The sequence below is a fragment of the Miscanthus floridulus genome, chromosome 7 (assembly GCF_019320115.1).
Source record: "Miscanthus floridulus cultivar M001 chromosome 7, ASM1932011v1, whole genome shotgun sequence".
Lineage (NCBI taxonomy): Eukaryota > Viridiplantae > Streptophyta > Magnoliopsida > Poales > Poaceae > Miscanthus > Miscanthus floridulus.
The window spans coordinates 96,698,735-96,718,215 of NC_089586.1; the positions used below are offsets into that span (position 1 = coordinate 96,698,735).

A 19,481-nucleotide genomic window follows, 5' to 3' on the forward strand; every position below is an offset into this window, starting at 1 on the left:
CAGGGTGATGAATGAGGTTGCGAGCTGGTCGAATTTTTTCATTGCGATCTGGTGATAGCTTGAGTAGGCATCCAGAAAGGAGAGGATTTCGCATCCTAAGGTGGAGTCGACTATCTGGTCTATGCGTGGTAGTGGAAAGTGATCCTTCGGACACGCCTTGTTTAGGCCAGTATAATCAATGCACATTCTCCATTTCCTGGTCTTCTTTTTTATAAGAACAGGATTGGCAAGCCAGTTGGAGTGGTATACCTCCTTGATGAATCCGGCTGCCAGGAGTTTGGCGACCTCCTCGCCTATGGCCCTATGCCTCTCATCGTCAAAGCGACGTAGACATTGTTTGGTGGGTTTTGAGCCCGGGACGAGGCGTAATGCGTGCTCGGCGACCTTCCATGGTATGCCTGGCATGTCAGAAGGTTTTCATGCGAAGACATCGCGATTGGCACGTAGAAAGCCGGCGAGCTCGCATTCCTATTTGGCCGGGATCTAGGTCCCAATCTGCACCGCTTCGGTTGGGTCAGCGGGGTCGATCCCCACCACCTTAGTTTCCTCGAGTGGGCGGAAGGCTGCCAAGGAGGTTGGCTTGTTGCAGTCCAGGACTGCTAGGGTCAATGATTCTCTGAGCCAAGGGAGCTCGTTTGAGTTGATGACGGCAGTGGCGAGCTCATAATGCTCGTGGTCGCACGTGTAGGCGTGCGAAAAGGTGCTACCCACGGTGATGATGCCATTCGGTCCTGGCATCTTCAACTTGAGGTAGGTGTAGTTGGGGATTGCCATGAACTTGACATACCATGGTCGCCCCAAGATGGCGTGGTGGGACCCTGGGAAGTCCACCACCTCGAAGGTGAGGACCTCCGAGCGGAAGTTGGCTCGGTCGCCAAATGTGACGGGCAGGTCGATCTGCCCAAGCGGGTATGCCTGCATCCTAGGGATTATGCCGTGGAAGGAAGAACTCACTGGGCGAAGCTCTGACCGGGGGATGCGCATGGCATCGAGGGTGTCGACGTAGAGGATGTTGAGGCCGCTACCTCCGTCCATCAGCACCTTGGTGAGGCACTTCTTGCGGACAATGGGGTCGACAATGAGCGGGTAGTGACCCGGTCTGGCGATGTGGGAAGGATGGTCTCTCTGATCAAACGTGATCGTAGATTCTGACCAGCTAAGGAAGGAGGGGATGGCCATTTTGGCGACGCATGCCTCTCTGTAGCGCACTTTGTGCTGGCGCTTGGAGTAGATGGCATCGGGGTCCCTGAAGATCATGAGGCATTCCTCAGGATCAGGAAAGCCGTCACCATCCTTGCCTGCCACGCCTCCTTTCTTGGCCGCTGCCTCCTTGCCCTTTCCTTCTTTTGGCCCATCGGCCTATCGTAGAAAGCGCTTGAGGAGTTCGCAGTCCTTGTAGAGGTGCTTGACAGGGTAGGTGTGGTTGGTGCATGGGCTCTCCATGAGCTTGTCGAAGTGGTCGGGCTGGCCCTGCTGGGGCTGCTTGCCCGCTCGATCGGCAACGACGACCAAAGTAGAGTTGGTCGATCGGTGCCGATCCTTCTTGTTCTTTTTGCCCCTCTGTGTGGAGGTGCCCTCATCTTGGTCCTCGCGCTTGGTCTTGCCCTTGTCCCGGCCTCCACTAAAGACCATTCTGATTGCCTCTTCGCTGGAGGCGTGGTTCATGGCAACGTCGAGCAGGTCGCGGGTGGTATGGGGCTTCAGACAGCCGAGCTTGTGGATCAAGGACTCATAGGTTGTCCTAGAGAGGAAGGCGTTGATGACGTCCGCGTCGACGGCATAAGGAAGAGAGTTGCATCATTTTGAGAACCTACGGATATAATCCCGCAGGGACTCGTTGGGCTCCTATTGGTAGCTCTTGAGGTCCCAGGAATTCCTAGGATGGACATACGTCCCCTGGAAATTCTCGATGAAGATCCTCTTGAGATCTGCCCAGTCGTGGATGCTGTCATGCGGGAGGAATTCGAGCCATGCTCGAACAAGTTCCCCCACGTAGATGGGGAGGTATTGAATGATGAAGTGGTCATCATCCACTCCTCCGGCTCGGCAGGCGAGCCAGATGTTTTCGAGCCATATACCGAGATTCGTCTCCCCGGTATATTTGGCGATGTTGGTAGACGGTCGGAAGCAATGTGGGAACAGCGCCCTCTGGATGCGACAACCAAAGGCCTAGGGTCTCAGTTCAACCGGGCTGGGACTTCGGTCGTCTGATTGGCGACCATGCCTTAGGCGTGTTTCCCTGCTCCCCTCGATGGTCCGGCCTGGGACCATGCCACCTGCTCTCACTGCCCCTCTATGGACATCATCATCATGCTAGGCATGATGCCTATTGTTGATGATGCTGCGAGCGTCTCGGTTCGGCCTAAGGCATTCGCGCACTGGCGGTCGGTGTAGAGCGGGCTCCGGGTTAGGCTGTGGTGCATCTACGGCCTCCTATTCCGCTCTCGGCGACTGTAGTGGTGAGTAGATGGAGTGGTTTGACTGGTGCGCCCCCATTCCTCTAGTGGGGAGAGAGGCTGCGAGTCGGTGTCGCGACGTGGAGCTCTCCGCCTGTTGAACGGCGGTGGTTTCCACCAGCGCCTAGAGGTTCCGGTGAACCGCCTGCTCTTGGGGGTCGACAAGCTCTGGAAGGCCGCGTAGGAGTATCGCCGCAGCGGCGATGTTCTAGCTAGCCTAATCAAACTATGGGGGATCGTTTTCCCCGTCCATGATGTTGCGCTAGACCTGGCGGGCACGACCCTGGGCGCTGCTCGCCGGGTTATGCGCGGGGCGCAGCGTGCTACACCGAGCGCGTCGGCGCAGGTGGTGGCTGGTTCTGTTGCCTTTGTCATAGCTCCTCTCCGTGCTCCTGCCCACATGCGAGGGCCTCCGTACGAGGGTCCGGAGGGGTGTGGGTCTGTAGAGACTCCGCTACCACCGGTGGCTGTCCCAGAGCGTCTTCCATAGCGCACTCCCAGGACAGAGGGTGGCTAGGTGCCATGACGTTGCCGATGCTGGAGCTGTCGCTCTCAACCTCGTCATCCATGGGGTCATGGAAAGAGGCAGGAGCGTAGCCCGCCATCCCCACGAATTCGGATGTGAGAGGGGGCAGCGTCTTTCGGAGCCCCCGTGCGTACGCGTCCGTAGGGGACGTGAGGCCGTAGGAGAACCGGTCGCATGGCGGTCGCGCGTGGGGACAATTGGGTCCCTCCAGAGAGTCGGCGGAAGATATTAAAAAGTGAGTAAAGAATAAAATGTACGTTACTCATAGTTGGGTTTGAGCCTAGCGTGGGCTTAGAGCAAAGCTCTAGCGTCTCATCGTTGAGGTCGTCGGGTGTCCCGGTGTCGTCGGAGGGCGCTCCTCCTCCGACGGGCGCTGGGACAAGTGCCTCCTTGTGAAGGCGAAGCACGCCAAGCCGGTCGGTGATGAAGTCCAGGCTTCCGAAGAGGAAGGTCTGGGATGGCTTGAAGATGGGAGGAACCCACATCCCAACAGGTGGGAGGATGGGAAAACTCCAGCGAGCCGAAGCGAGTCATATCGCTTGAGCCCGCCATGCCGAAGATGGCGGAAAGGTGGGCCATCCGATGACTAAAAGCATGAATGTACGGTGTTCTCCCCACGGACGGCGCCAACTGTCGGTGTGAAAAGTGACCAACTAGTAAATATTTGTCATTTTGCCGTACGTTGTGATCGGATGTGGCATAGCACTCAATGACATAAGGTTTATACTGATTCAGGCAATGTGCCCTACATCGAGTTTGAGTCGGTTGGTGACTTTATTTCTGAGCCTAGGTGCTCGAAGTTTGCTGTGGGGTTACAAATGAGTAGGAGTACGGTGGGGGTGTCGGAGGTCCAGTCGGACTCTGGACCGAAGGGCCGAGAGTGATGGGGGCTCCTACGTGCGCTAAGTATTGGAGCGTATGCTCTGTGTAGCTTTGGAAAGTCTATAGCTAGCAGTGAGTGAGTCGGAATGATCTGTCTGTTGTTGTTTGTTGTTCATCACCATTGTCTCCATTGTCCCTTTTAGAAGAGAGCGCATCCCCTTTTATAGATGAAGGGGACGACCTTACAAGCGAGAGAGAGGGAGTGTGTGCTACCTAGTCTTGTTGCCCACGTTGTCGGGTATGAGACGGTTTGTCGGCGCCTACAATACTGTTGATGCCCGGATGCATGTGGTTGGTTCCATCGTGTTCTTCTGGTATGGCAAATGTCGGCGCCTACCATACTGTAGGACAAATGTCGGCGCCCACAACACTATTTATGTCCGGACATGTCTATAAGGTTGCAAAGTACCCTTCTGACATGGCTTGACAGTACTGTCCTGCAGGTGTGCAGGGTACGGTCCTCGGTATTGTGGTTGACTAGTGCGCCTTCCCTCATCTGCTCCACCTGATTTCTTGTGTCCTCACCGAGCGGGCGTCCCCGTTCGGTCGTTCCCAGTCGGCTCCGACCGCACCGGTCGAAGAAGAGCCGTAGGCACAGGTTTGGTGTGTTCCCGGTCGGAGACGCGGGTCGGAGTCGGAAGCGAACATCGCCCCTCCTTGGCCAGGCCTTCCGGTCGGAGAGGTGGGCCAGAGTCAGAAGCGAGCGTCGTCCCCTTCGTGGCCAGGCCTTCCAGTCGGAGAGGCGTGTCGGAGTCGAAAGCGATGGCCTATCGTTTAGGTATTTGGGCTGGCCTAAGAGTTGCGCGTCGTTTTGCAACGTCGTCTACTGGGCTGATCTTTTGCTGGGAATCAGGCCCATTAGGGACCCTGGGTTTATGAACCCGACAGTTTGAATTTGACAGTTGGAATCGTACGCGCGAGGTTGAATGGAGGTGACACGTGGATGGCGATTGTTGATCGGACGCTGAGGCGTGCATCCGATCATACCTGATCGACGCGTCCGGTTGCCCCGAGTTGGGCTGCAGTGAGAGCCCAACAGCTCTATTTCATGGGAGCTTCTATTTAAGCCCCATGGCCGGCTCTAGCTCACTCTCTTGGACATTTGTAATGACATAGCAACCTTGTGAGCTTAGCCAAAGCCCTCCCACTCATCTCCATCATTGATTCATCGTCTTTGTGAGATTGGGAGTGAATCCAAGTGCATTGCTTGAGTGATTGTATCTAGAGGCACTTGGTGATTGTGTTTCGCTGCGAATTTCGCTTGTTTCTCTTGGTGGATGCCGCCACCTAGATGGCTTGGTGCAGCGAGGATCGTCGAGCGGAGGAAGGTGATTGTCTCCGGCTCCGATTGTGGTGATTATGAGGGGTTCTTGACCTTTTCCCGACGAAGAGCCAAAAGGTACTTCAGTGGATTGCTCGTAGTCTGTGGATCCCCATCTTGTGTCGGTTGTGCAGCACCCGATTGCGGGTTAGGCATGTGATGCCTATTAGCGCGTGAACCTCCAAGTGGGTGAATCGCTACAACGAGGACATAGCTTGCTAGCAAGCAAGTGAACCTCGGGGATAAATCATTGTGTCATCTTGTCCCGAGGATTTCATTGGTTTTCTTGTGATTGATTGGTTGATCATCGCTTGCCACGTCGGTATATCTTCACTACCCTCACTTGTATTTACATTCTCTAGTGTAGCTAAGCTCTTTAGTGTAGTTAGTTTTGAGAGCTACCTTTCTTGTTTGTGTAGTGGTTAGAGAGGCTCTTTAGTTAGTCTTTGAGAGCTCACTAAGTTATTAGTAGTGACTTAGCCCCTTGTGTGAATTAGAGACTATAGTAACTAAAATTATGGTAGGTGGCTTGCATTTTTTAGTAGGCTAACGCAACCCTCGCTCCGCTTCATAATTGTATAACCACCTTGTTAAGTGTTGTTATAAAATTTTTTATAGGCAATTCACCCCACTCTAGCCATTAGGGCCTTTCACCGTTACACCTTGAAACTGATGGAAGTATCAGATATGTAAGGAAAATTGAAAGGGTAGACAAATAAGAATGATTTCAAGTTTGGTTATCAAATAAGAGAGCATAAATTTTTTCAGTGTCAAATAGAAAATTTTATCTTAATAATTCTAATGTTATTTGGAATGTTATCTTGTAATAGTGTCATTTTTATATATATCTTACTATACATTATTTTTGTGGAATAATTATAGCTGCTATAAACACTATTTAGTACTCCCTCAATTCTAAATTATAAATCATTCTGACATTTATAGACATATTACTATTGCGATATACCTAGTTATACACTAAAAAGAGATAGAATGACTTACAATTTAAAATAGAGGGAGTTATTTAAGAAAACGCGGGTAAATTAGAACAACAACAAATCTACAACTTTTTCTTAACTATTTCTAGCATGAGGCTCAACTAATAACCAATTATGATAAAAAAATAATATGTTTTTATCTATAAGCTAGAAATTATATTTAATTATTGGAATGAAAAAAATAATATTATAGTTGAACAATATGAATATATGATATCCAAACTAGATACGGATCTGAACGATCCAATCATTCATATTCAAGGATATTTGGATCTATATTTATATTTATTTTGAATTATATGGATATAAATATCGAATGTGTGATGTCCAATTCGATAGCCAGGGACAGTGTCAGGGGCACTAGGAGCTAACGGTGACCATTTATCTTAAATCGTGAGTGGTCCTAGAGCTAACATGCGCGACATTACGACGTTCCATGTAGGGCAAGTAATGACAATGAGCAAAGAAATAGTTGAAGGATTAAAATGCACTTTGCTATTCACAGGTAAAATTGAATTCAAAATATAAAGTTCAAGGACTAATACGAGGTGAAACTGAATTCAAAATATAAAGTTTAAGACTAAAACGGTCACTTTGATAGTTTTTAGATGAACATGAGCCCCAAAAAATCTAGTATACTTATTATATTTTGATATCTCATTACATGATTTATTTCTAAAATTCATTACATGGATATTTACATATAACAAAGTTAAATGGGTACTTAGATGCGAATCCATACGAGAACTATATGTTTAGTATTAGTACTTGATATGTGCCCGTACGTCGCACGGAGTCATGAATTTTGTTTGTACATAAAGCCCGACAAGAAATTCTTGCCTCGGCTCATGAACGCCACGGCTCATCAACGCCACACTGAACGATGAGCTCTTCTTCTCTATTGCCAACCACATGCTCACCGTCGTCGACGTCGACGCGTTCTATGTCAAGCCCAATGTACCCCGGCGCGAGCTACTACATGAAGGGAAGGTGTGGTGGTACACCACACGCTAGGCACGTTCGACAACACCACCGTCGTCGGCGTCCTTGAGTACGAGGATCCCAACCCCTTCGGCTCTTCATCTGCAGCCCAGAACAACCTCCCAGTCTTCTTCGTGCCGATCTTGCCGCAGATCAAACCACGAAGCTCCGCAGCCTCGCGAGATCGAAATGCGTGGCCACCGCGCCGCGGAACGTACATCGACTGGCGCTTCTTCTTCATCGCAGGGCTCAGCACGCATGCGTGCGCTGTCAACGGTACCTACCAGGGCCCGAGTGGGTCCAGTTCGTGGCGTCCATCAACAACATCTTGTTCATGTGCTGCTGGCGCACTTCACCATTCATGGTCACGAGTAATCACGATTTTGAGGGAGGGTTCAGGCAGGAGCAAACTTGATCGTTGACACGTTAGCCAACCACCAGTACCTACGTCAAAAGAACCAACCGTGAAAAGAACTTGGACAATTGCATGTGGGCATGCCATGTAAGATTCTAAAGGTACGGAGGCGCGCGCACCAGTTTTTTTTTTTGACGAAAGTCCTCCGTATTTTTTAGGCTCACGCGGCATGCCGACGGTCGCACGTATGCGTGTCCACATCTAACAAAACATGTTTTGGACGCTAATGCCCCTCAACTCCTGGTTTACTGTACGCGCACGCCTCCCCCATTAACCACGACCCTTCAGTAGCCTTCGGTCTCGATGCGCTAACCACTCAGGTTGTAAACTTTTGTTGCATGTACGATACCCGCAATCCTATTTAATATGGAAAAACAGGGATACATGTACCCTAATTAATTACTTCTTGGTATGCTAAATCCTGTCCAAAACGACCTTAATTACCGGTATGAAGAGAGTAGTAACATTCATATATCAATTTCATATGTGTATTCGATACGTTCCATCGCTAGTTTTTAGGCAGCTGTCACTACAGCGGTGTGTATACATAGGCAAAGCCAAAAAGGATACACGGTTGAGAAAGACCGTGGTCCAGATATCACACAGTTATTAATTGGGTTGGACCACATACAGCTACGCGTCTCCATGTTTCAACACCTAAAGGCCATGAACCAGCGTTCCAACTTTTGGCGAAATTTCATGGATTCCGATGGTGGCTAATAAAAATTCTAACATTTCATATTATACATGCAATGCAACTGTAGAATCATATTTTCTATGTCTTATATTGCATATTCTTTTACTCAATACATGTGGTCTTAAACTGTGCTAATATTTTATTTAGATCTAGAAATTTCTAGGAAAAAAACCATACTTCATGTTTAACTCTCTAAAATGGCAAAACTTTGGCTGAATTCTAGTAATTTCGAAGGTGGTTGAAAGTTTTCTAATACCAAAATTAAAAACCAACAAAATGTCCACTACTCGGAGACCATCCATCCTAACTCGACAGGGTCGGCATCTCATCATCTACAGAGTTGAAGGCAGCCAAATAATGGCCCACCTGAACCATCACTTTTCAGCTGCTATTTACACATATGTACGGTCTATTGTTAGGTTGATCTCCACCACGGCCAATTGGGCCCTTGATCCGCGCCCTGATCAGGGGCGCTCAGCCTTTCTACTGGCTGATGGGCCCCCGTCGCGCAGCGCCAAAAAAGTACGGTGGGGGCTGGGGCACAAGACATGAGATTCACCGTAGCCGCCAGCCCCACCGTGATGTCCTAACCCCAGTCCGACCTAGAAAGGGGAGTTGTAAGTGACGGGAAACGCCATCGCCTTCGCCGCCGCCACCACCACCTCTGCGCCACGCCGGACGTCTACACCACGCCGGATGCTACTGCTTCTACTACCTCGACACCCTCTATCACGACTACGCCATGGACGGCTCGTCATCCTCCAAAGCCAACGGTCAGATACACCTACACACATCTCCCTCTCTCACTGTCTCCCTCTTCTGACTCGTGTTTTAGGCCGACTTTGAATCAACCAATAAGCGATTCACCCTCCTATCTACACCTAGATGATCCTTAGGGCTTAACAATGGTATTAGAGCGATATCTAGGCCTAGTTTTGGTAGGGGTAGCAGCAATTAGAAGGAGGTGAGAGATCCAATTCGGATATAAGCAAAGGGCTCGATGCGAACCCTAACCCTAATCGGGGTGAAGAAAAGAACAGCAAAGGGGGTCTCGGTTTTAAGAACAATTCCAACCCTAACCCTAACCCACGAAGACAGACAGGGAAGATGAACAGTAGAGCTAACCCTAACCCTAACCCTAAATCGGACTAGCTCCGAGAAGAAAAGAAAGAAGATCCAAACAGAGAAGATCAAGGGAAAAGGGGAAGAGCTAGGGAGGCGGCTTACCTCACCGGCCTCCACTCACTGGATCACCGCGGGAAGGGCCTCCGCGCCGGTGTACTACGGCCGTGCTAGGCCGCTCGACGGCGGCGCGCTCACCTGTTGGGGAGCACGCGCGCTGGCGAGGGGGCCAGCGACGGCGCCACCTTCTCTTTCTCGACGACCGTCGGATGCAAATCAACGGCCAACAACGTTCGGGCTGGATTCAGCCTAGGCGGGCGAGTGATTTCCCGGCCCAGGCCTAGGTTGCGGCCTAGGCGCGGGGACGACGCGGCGCGCACGGATGGCTGGGCCGCAACAGCGCACAACGCGCGAGTGTTTTCGGCCCAAATGCACAGTGACGTTATTTTTCATTTTGTTTTATTTTTTCAGAAGCAAATTTTTGAAGATTTTTGTCTAGTTTGAATCTCTATCAAAATTTGAACGAATTGGATATTTATTCGGAGAGTAGATGAGTAAAGTTAAATGCTTCTAAAAAGTAGATAAAGAATTTTCTCATGTTTTCGCTGCAAAGCTTAATATTGATTATCTTATAATTAAATTCGAACCAATAGGAGAATTTAATTTGAAGAGTAGTTATATTTAGTAAATTATGATTATATTTATCACCTAATTAAATTGGAACCAACATAAAAAATTAAATTAGAGGAGTAGTCCATTTTGTTTAAGTAAGATTATGGTATTGTCATTTTCTGACCAACGTTGATGATGACAATATTATAATGAATTTAAGTTTGAAGTTTAAATCTCTGATAAATTTTATACCAACGTGGTCAATTTTTCAGGGAGTAGATAAGGACCAAGAAATGCTCCTGAACTAAAAGAATGTATTTCATTATCAAGTTTTCCGCTGCAATGATGTTGATTATCTTCTAATTAAATTCGAACCAATGAGAGAATTTAATTTTGAAAAGTAGTTATATGTATGAGTTTTATGCATTAATTCTATTTTCTGTCCAACGGGGATGTAGAATTGATGCAAAAGCACCTTTTTATTTTAACGAGATCACTCGACTGCAATGCTGGGCTATGTGAATGAAAAGGCTTAAGTCAAGCTAGTTCAGGACTATTATTTTGTTAGTTTACTAATTTTTTGATTAAATTAGAACCAACGGGAATATTTAATTGGAAAATGATGAAATAAGTGAATGTTTTAGTCGTCATGACTAAGTTTTCATTACAGTAAATTGTATATAGATTTATCCCGTATGGGGAGAAGTTTTGGCATAGTACTTATGCTAGTCAATCCTGCGTGGCGGGAGAAGTTTTATGATGATTCACATGTTTTGTATCCCGTATAGCGAGAGAAGTTTGGGTAGCTCTTCTGCTGTCCTAATATTGACCGTGGCACAATAGAAATGCATCGTTATGGTCAATACTAACCAAAGAATTAGAAAACATACATGCGTGACTTGCAAAAATACAGTTAATAAAAGACCTCGTTGAGTTCTTGAAGTAAAATAAGGAAAGTGTACTCCTAAACAGATCAAGAAATAACTTTGTTTACATGACATGATAAAGTGAATGAAGTAAGTTATAAGTGTCTCCTCGTTCACAGGTTTTCTGAATAGTTCTCGAAATTATGGCAGTAAAGTTCATGCCATATTTCGAGAGGGAGAATATTAAGATCAATTAAGAAAGATACTCTTCATTAAGAGTGAGATAAAGATTAATTAAGATGAAATCGTTGGAGGAGTACAACGGTCACAACAATGATACCCCTAAGCAGAGAAATAGCTAAATTTCTAAACCTTTTAAAGTTTCGACAGGAAAATAGCGTAGTCAGACATAAAGATGTTAAGGTGGTGCTTAAAGCGACATATGAGGTTTTAACAGATTAAACCCAAAATAAGATATTTAAAGATATACCATTTTTAGAAAAGATGGGAAGATCTGGGGGGAGCATGGTATGTAGAGGTATGTAGAGACCTAAGACTTGAAGAGAAGAGGGACTGCGTGCCAACTCCAGTGACTCAGGAGCAACAAGTTTCTCAATACCTGTTGATGTTGTATAACTAATACAACACCTGTTGTTAGCTCTTCGAAGAAGATGAATAATATAAACAAGGATCTTGTTACACAGGAGCTTGTAGAATCAATTGCCTCTTGGCAACGAAGAGCAACAACAGCCCCATATGAAAGTGCCAGTAGCTGAGGCCCCAAAAGGTCTCAAAGAATTAGTAAACCAGTTTTATGATGACTATGAAGTCTATGTTAGTAAAGAAATTTAAATGAAGGGTGATCCCACCTCATTTTAAGAAGCCATGAGAAGCGTTTACTCGTTTAAATAGCAAGAAGCTATGAAAGTTTAAATGAATTCGATGAATACCAACGACGTTTGGGACTTAGAAGTAATTTCTAATGGAGCCAAAGCAGTAGGCTGTTAATAGGTTTACAAGACAAAATATGACTCCAAAGGGAATGTAGAAAGATATAAAGCATGACTTGGTGTAAAAGGCTTTACGCAAAGAGGACGAATAGATTACGATGAGAGTTTTCTCTCCAGACTCATGCAAGGATTCTTTAGAATTAAAATGGTGTTATTGGCACATTATGATTTAGAGTTACATCAGATGGATGTAAAGACGTCATTCCTCAATGGGGATTTGTATGAAAACGTTAACACGGCACAACCCAAAGGTTTTGTCGTGGAAGAAAAAGAATGTATGGGATACCGCCTGTAGAAATCCATTTGTGGATTAAAAGTAAGTCTCTAGATAGTAGTATTTGAAGTTGATGAAACAATGAGAAAGTTTGGGTTTTAAAGAAAATGAGAAGGACAATAGCGTTTATGCGAACTTCAAGAATGGAAAATTCATTTTCCACATCCTGTGAATAGATGACATTCTACTCATTAGTAGAGATGTTAATCTGTCATTGGAGAAGAAGAAGTTTTGTCCTCAAGTTTCAATGTGAATGATCTTAGTGAAGCGTCATAGGTTCGAGGAAATGAAATTCACCGAGATAGAAGAAAATGGGGTATTAGGACTATCACAAAAGCATACTTAGAAAAGATTCTAAAGAAATAAAGTATGCATGCGGGTAAACCTACGCCGGCTCCTATAGTTAAGGGTAATAGATTTGAGAACTTTAAGTGTTCCAGGAGCCGATATGAGATCGATCAAATGAACATGGTTCCATATGCTTCAGCTGTTGGAAGCTTGATGAGTGTACAAGTACAAGTAAGAACTTACCCTGACATAGTTTACATATCCGGGATATTTTGGCAGAAGTCTAGTCCAGATAAAGATAACTGGAATGGAGATGAGAATGTCTTGCAATTTTCCAAAGTATCATAGGCCTCATGCTCAGTAAGAAAGAACAAGTACTCTCAAATAGTTGAGGGTACAAATGTTAAGTTTTGGCGAGATGTGTAGTGAAATCCACAATAGTTGCTAACACTAGCAGTTGGAGTATTATTATGAAAAAGCTCAAAGAAACAGTTGTGGTGTCATCGGTGATGCATACCATAGTATAGCTTGACATGAGGCTTAAGGAATAGGCAAAATGAGGTTAAGGGAATTTGTACCCGGATTTAACAATGGTAGACAACAACAATAACCATTTAAAGTAAGTTAACTCCTAAGACAACAGGTCAAGTGTGCTACCAAACACATTGACACTAAGTTATATGTTGTAAAGGAGAAAATCCAGAATCATTTTGAAAGCATTGAGCACATAAGTACTGAGTAAGTACTTACAGATCCGCTTATGAAAGGCTTACCACCCAGTGCATTCAAAGAACACACAGTCGACATGGGTTTACGGGAAAGCCTATGATTTCTACATATTAAGGGCCTAGTTGAGTATTTGCTTCAAAACAGAAAGGTGCATTGTAGCTGTTAGATCTAATGGCAACTGACTGTGACGATGAGGCACGCTCTATGCACTGATCTATGATGGAATGGGAAAAAGGAAGAGGAAGTTAAGTTTAAGACATAAGGTGAGATCAATGGGGAGAATGTTAGGTTAATCTCCACTAATTGGCCCAACGGCAAATTGGGCCCTTGATCCGCGCCCTGATCGGGGTCGCTTTGCATTTCTACTGACTGATGGGCCCCCATTGCGTAGCGCCATAAAAGGACAGTGAGGGCTGGGGCACAAGACATGAGATTCACCACAGCCGCCAGCCCCATCGTGATGTTCTAACCCCAGTCCGATCTAGAAAGGGGAGCTATAAGCGACCGGAAGCGCCATCGCCTTCGCCGCCGCCGCCACCGCCTCTGTGCCACGCCGGACGTCTACACCGCGCCGGATGCTACTGCTTCTACTACCCCGACACCCTCTGTCATGACTACACCATGGATGGCTCGTCATCCTCCAAAGCCGACGGTCAGATACACCTACACACATCTTCCTCTCTCATTGTCTCCCTCTCCTGACTCGTGTTCTAGGCCAATTTTGAATCAACCAGTAAGCGATTCACCCTCCTATCTACACCTAGATGATCCCTAGGGCTTAACATCTATATCCATAAAAAGTATATTATGTTACCTTAGTATTTATATATTGGAGTATAGATAGATTATTAATGAGAGGCTAATAGAGATGCTCTTAGTCGAGTCAAGTCTGTCGCTTGAAACATCTACCACCATTAGAGCCCACTAGTTCATCGTGATCGTTTGTAGGTATGGAAAACAACAAAACCAAAGTATCACGACTAAGTGCCCCATTGCTTCTCAGATTTTTGTGGGTCATTACGTTAGGCATGACTCTCTAGTGGCTTCCACTTTGTCTGAAAACATATCAATGGCCTTCAATTCAAGGTAGAAAATTAGTACATTTTTCAGTCTAATCCATATGGACTAAGAGGATCAGTTTATGAAAAAGATGCCTAAACAGAGAGCGGGCACCTACCATGATGCACTCATGACTCTAAAATCTGAATTTAGAACAAAGTTCATAACTTCATATCCTCTGACAACTGAAATGTGCCTGTGCTTAGCATTGGATTTGCATAGTAGTGCTTTAAACATTTGGTTACACTATACCACGGCCCAATTACTAGGGTCACGCTTGCAGGCACTGCAGTGTGGTCAGAGCCATAACTTGGATCATGTTAGGTGATCCAATGACTTAAGGAAAACCCTGCTCTTAGTCGAGTATAGATTATCGAGAGGCTAATAGAGATATTGCTCTTAGTCGAGTCAAGTCTGTCTGCTCGAAACATCTACCACTATCAGCCCACTAATTCATCGTGATCGTCGTTCGTAGGTATGGAAAATGACAAAACCAAAATATCACTACTAAGGGCCCCATTGCTTCTCAGAAGTTTATGGGTTATTACATTAGGCGTGACTCTCCTGTGGCTTCCACATTAGCAATGGCCTTGAATTCAAGGTGGAAAATTAGTACATTTTTCACTCTAATCCATATGGACTGAGAGAATCAGTTTATGAAAAGATGCCTAAACAGAGAGCAGGCTTTAAACATTTGGATGGTTCTTTACACTATACGGCTATACCACGGCCCAATCACTAGGGTCATGCCTGCAAGCACTGCAGTGTGGTCAGAGCCATAACTTGGATCATGTTAGGTGATCCAGTGACTTTCTTAAGGAAGAACCTGCTAGCAAATTAAGGCAAAGAACCAACAAAACTGAATTGGAAGTAGGATTGTCTGGTGACATGAGGCCCAAGCACATTGAGCATGCTGGCTACCTGGATGCTTGCCATGTTAAAAATCATCCTTGACCCATGCTGCCCACATCAGTTCTTGGGCCACATTTAAGCAAGCACCGCTCTGACCCACTGAAGAAAATCCTTTGAGGCCCAACAATTCCTGCGCCAAGCCAACCAATTCTACTTGCTCCGTCCTCGACTCCTCGCCGCCAACGCTGTCGAGTGCCACACTTTGCTGTTCATAGGTCGCTGCAGGGTCGGTACTCGCCAGTCACTAGAGCAAGCGGAACAGCCTGAGCGGGGCATGCTTCACTGCTCCCCTCGGGCTCGGGATCCCATCCTCTCTCCTCCAGGGCTCGCAGCATGAGCAGACGGTTGAGGCGTTTTCTCCGTGGCCTTGGCTACTGTTGTCTCCTTGAATTAGTAGGCTCCCTTGCGCCATGGTTATTTTCAGTGGAATTTATTGCTTCATGTATGTAATACCGATAGTTGGTACAAAATATTCAAAATATAGGTACTGATGATCCACGCGTGCTCGCACTTACAGAAGTTTTATAAGTCTAATATGCGACAAGCTAATTCAGATTTTCCATATGTAGATCAGTTGCATCTGTAGGGTAGACTTGTACATACTTTCATATCTGCAAATGCGATTTTGAAGTTCTGTGTTGAATACATGTGATGGCCGTGCTATTGATAATGTCATGAAAGGACAACGAAGTTGGTACTGTCATGCAAGGACATTGAAGGGAAGAGTGAGTTTGCCATATCTTTCTGTTCTCATATATGAGTGTCAATTCACATTAGTCTGATGCCTACTGGAATCATGTGCTAGCCTGATTATGACAAAAAGTGCAGCAATGTGTTGCAGTTGAAATCATGTATTAGTCTGATGCCTACCGGAGCCACTGATTGAGCCATTGGCAATTGATATCAAATTATCAATAGACTTGTCGACAACCACAACTATGTTCTTATAGAACCTTATGTTTAATACAGGGACCTGATGCTATACCCTATATGCATCTACAGAGTGCCATTTGAAATGAACTCATAGACAAGCAAGGGAACTTCATCTTCTAGGCAGCAACCAAACAGTTTCACCACATTACGATGGATGATTTGGGACAAAATGACAACTTCATTGATAAATTGGTCTATCTCTGTTTGCTCCACTATTTTGGATTTTTTTATGGCCACCACACGTTGGTCTGATAGAATCCCTTTATAAACTGTTCCATGTCCTCCACGACCAAGAACACGAGTAGCATCAAAGTTGTTAGTCGCCTCCTCTAGTTCCTCCAATGAGAATATCTTTGTTTTGCTAGCAGCGCTTTCATCTGAGATCAGTTGCTCCAATAGCAAACCTTGATTTTTCTTGAAGTATGCTCGCCGAAGTCTCTTTTGGATGCCTTTCTTCCACTTATTGGCAAGTAGAATTACACCCAATCCAATAAATATGGAGCCAAGGCCACAACCAGATCCAATTGCAATACCTATATGCATTTGTTGTTGTTATGAAATCATGTTAACGTTGCTATGGTTTACCTAAAAGAAGATTTCGTTGCTTAGCTGATGTAACACAACGCCGCTTGATGAAATCAAATTCTTGGGTATGAGAGCACGGTGTGCACATATAGCTTCCAGGAATGTTTTGACATGTACCGTTGCAGTAGTTTGGCAGTGAGCATTCATCAATATCTGTAGACAGTCAATTCTCGTTATTTCTATATGTTGATCGTCATAATCTGTGGTTGCATACTTGCATACCAAGCCGATGAAAAGGAATCTTCTGTCTAAATCTGCCTAGTCGGATTTAACTACAAATTACAAATTTTTTAGAGTATGTGAATTTGTTAATTTTCTTTCCATTTTCGGGTGTGAACTATGTTATGTTGTAGCACATAGTGAAGGAGGAAAGGTATGTACCTGTGCAGCCGTCCTGTATGTATGGATTTCCTGTGTAGCCAGTAGAACACTTGCAACGATATCCCATAAATGTTTTCCCATGGATCACGTTTTTGCAATCACTGTTTCCACTGCGGCATGCATACTTACTTCTATTCCCATGCATAGCTTGTTCACAAGATGAATTTGTAACTGCCCATCGTATAACAATGTCAAATTCATCGTCTTCCACAGGGCCGACGATGTCATATTCCCAACTTTCGTTGGCCTGAGCTATTATTACTTCTTTCCCGGAGCTAGCATTGTTTAGCACGTTGCTAACCATCAGAGTCCCATCTTCTACTGACAGACCAGTCACGTGATACTGTATATATGCTGTGCTAAAAAGCGTCTCATTTGCAGCGGTACAATTAAGTCGGAACCTTTCGTTTCCAAAACAATCTTCTTCAAGCCCGAAAGGGAAGGGAATAGACATGTTCCCACATGACCTCAGGCAGTGTTCTTTAGGCTTGGGGTTGTAATCTGCTTCGTAACAATAGATCAATAAGAGTAAGAACAAGAAGATAAAATGTTAAATATTTTCTTTTTTTTAGAGAAAAGCAAGCAGGGAGCACCTTGTTGCATGCATCCTTCGGAAAGGTAAGCATTGGCTGTGTAATAATTATTATTATCATTGTAGCAGTAGCAGCTGTAACCTCCATATGACTCATTTTGGCAATAGCTGTCGGTGGCACAAGCATAGCTTGCCTTGTTCATGTGCGCGATTTTGCAGCTTGGTTGGTCCGTGATGGCAACCTCAAGTGTAGTGTGATAAATCTTGCTTGCATTTGTCCAACTTGAGAAAATAACAGTCGCATTTTCCATGTAATGATATCCAACATCCGACATGAAAGCCATGATGCCAGGGTGCAGAGGATCTGACTGTCCTGCCATATTATCAGCCCGAACAATTGTTCCTTGAAAGCCTGAGATGTCGTTTTGTAGAATGATGGAACAGCAACCAAACCCATTGCAAGGCCCTTGATTCGGCAATACCTTGCCGTGGCACCTGCTCATGCAGGAGCCGATAGGGTTCCTCACAGAGTCAAACAAGTCAACATCAAAATCGCAGCCAAGGAAGAAGAAAGTGATATAACCGGGGATAGTAATACCCTTGGCGGGGGCATTCCAAGATATATTGTGGGTGTTCGTACCAGACTCTTCCAAGCTACTGTTGAAGAACATAGCTGGGATGTATACCGAGGAACCAGACATGCCAGTAATCTGAGTTGTGCTGTTACCCAGAAACAACTTTGGAGGTTGAGTGGTGAGGTTGCAAGTAAGCTCGAACTGGAAGCCTTGTCGGAAGCAGCCGGCCCCTATGCCGAAGGGGTAGGAGATGTTGATGTCCCCGCAGCTGGAGGGGCAGTGACTAGCTATGGTGGCAGCGGACGGGACATACAGTATCCCTCCGTCATTTGCGGATGCAGGTGGCATGGCCGGCAACGCCAAGCACGCCAGAGCGAACGCCATGGCACAAACCATTACTCTACTTGAGCTCATCATTAAGCCAATCAGCTTGTCTGTGTGGTGTTTAGTGTCAGGATTATATTCTGGGTTACCGGAACTACTACTCATATTTAAAAGCTATAGATAACAATGTCATATTCCTTAGAAAAATGAAATTCGTCTTCCACAGGGCCGTAGAGGTACACTCCTCCCCTTTCGTTCCCGGAGCTAGCATTGTTTAGCACGTTGCTAACCATCAGAGTCCCATCTTCTACTGACATACCAGTCACGTGATACTGTGTATGTGCTGTGCTAAAACGCGTCTCATTTGTGTCTGTACAAATAAGTTCGAACCTTTCGTTTCCGAAACAATCTTCTTCAAGCCCGAAAGGAAAGGGAATGGACATGTTTCCACATGACCTCTGGCAGTGTTCTTTATTCTTGGGATTGTAATCTGCTTCATAACAATAGATTGATAAGAGTAAGAACAAGAAGATAAAATGTTAAATATTTTCTTTTTTTTAGAGAAAAGCAAGCAGGGAGCACCTTGTTGCATGCATCCTTCGGAAAGGTAAGCATTGGCTGTGTAATAATTATTATTATCATTGTAGCAGTAGCAGCTGTAACCTCCATATGACTCATTTTGGCAATAGCTGTCGGTGGCACAAGCATAACTTGCGTTGTTCATCTGCGCGCTTTCGCAGCTTGGTTGGTCCATGATGGCAACCTCAAGTGCAGCGTGATAAATCTTGCTTGCATTTGTCCAACTTGAGAAAAGATTTGTCACATTTTCCATGTAATCATCTCTAATCGACATGAAAGCCATGATGCCAGGGTGCAGAGGATGTGACTGTGCTAACAATTGTTCCTTGAAAGCCTGAGATGTCCTTTTGTAGACGGATGGAACAGCAACCAAACCCATTGCAAGGCCCTTGATTCGGCAATACCTTGCCGTGGCACCTGCTCA

The 19,481-nt window shown here is 45.7% G+C and overlaps 1 pseudogene; it reads right to left on the reverse strand.

The window, feature by feature from the left end:
• LOC136467371 (wall-associated receptor kinase 3-like) overlaps positions 1–18,568 on the reverse strand; it is a 61,198-nt pseudogene extending 42,630 nt beyond the window's left edge.
• Between the last annotated feature and the right edge of the window lie 913 nt (positions 18,569–19,481).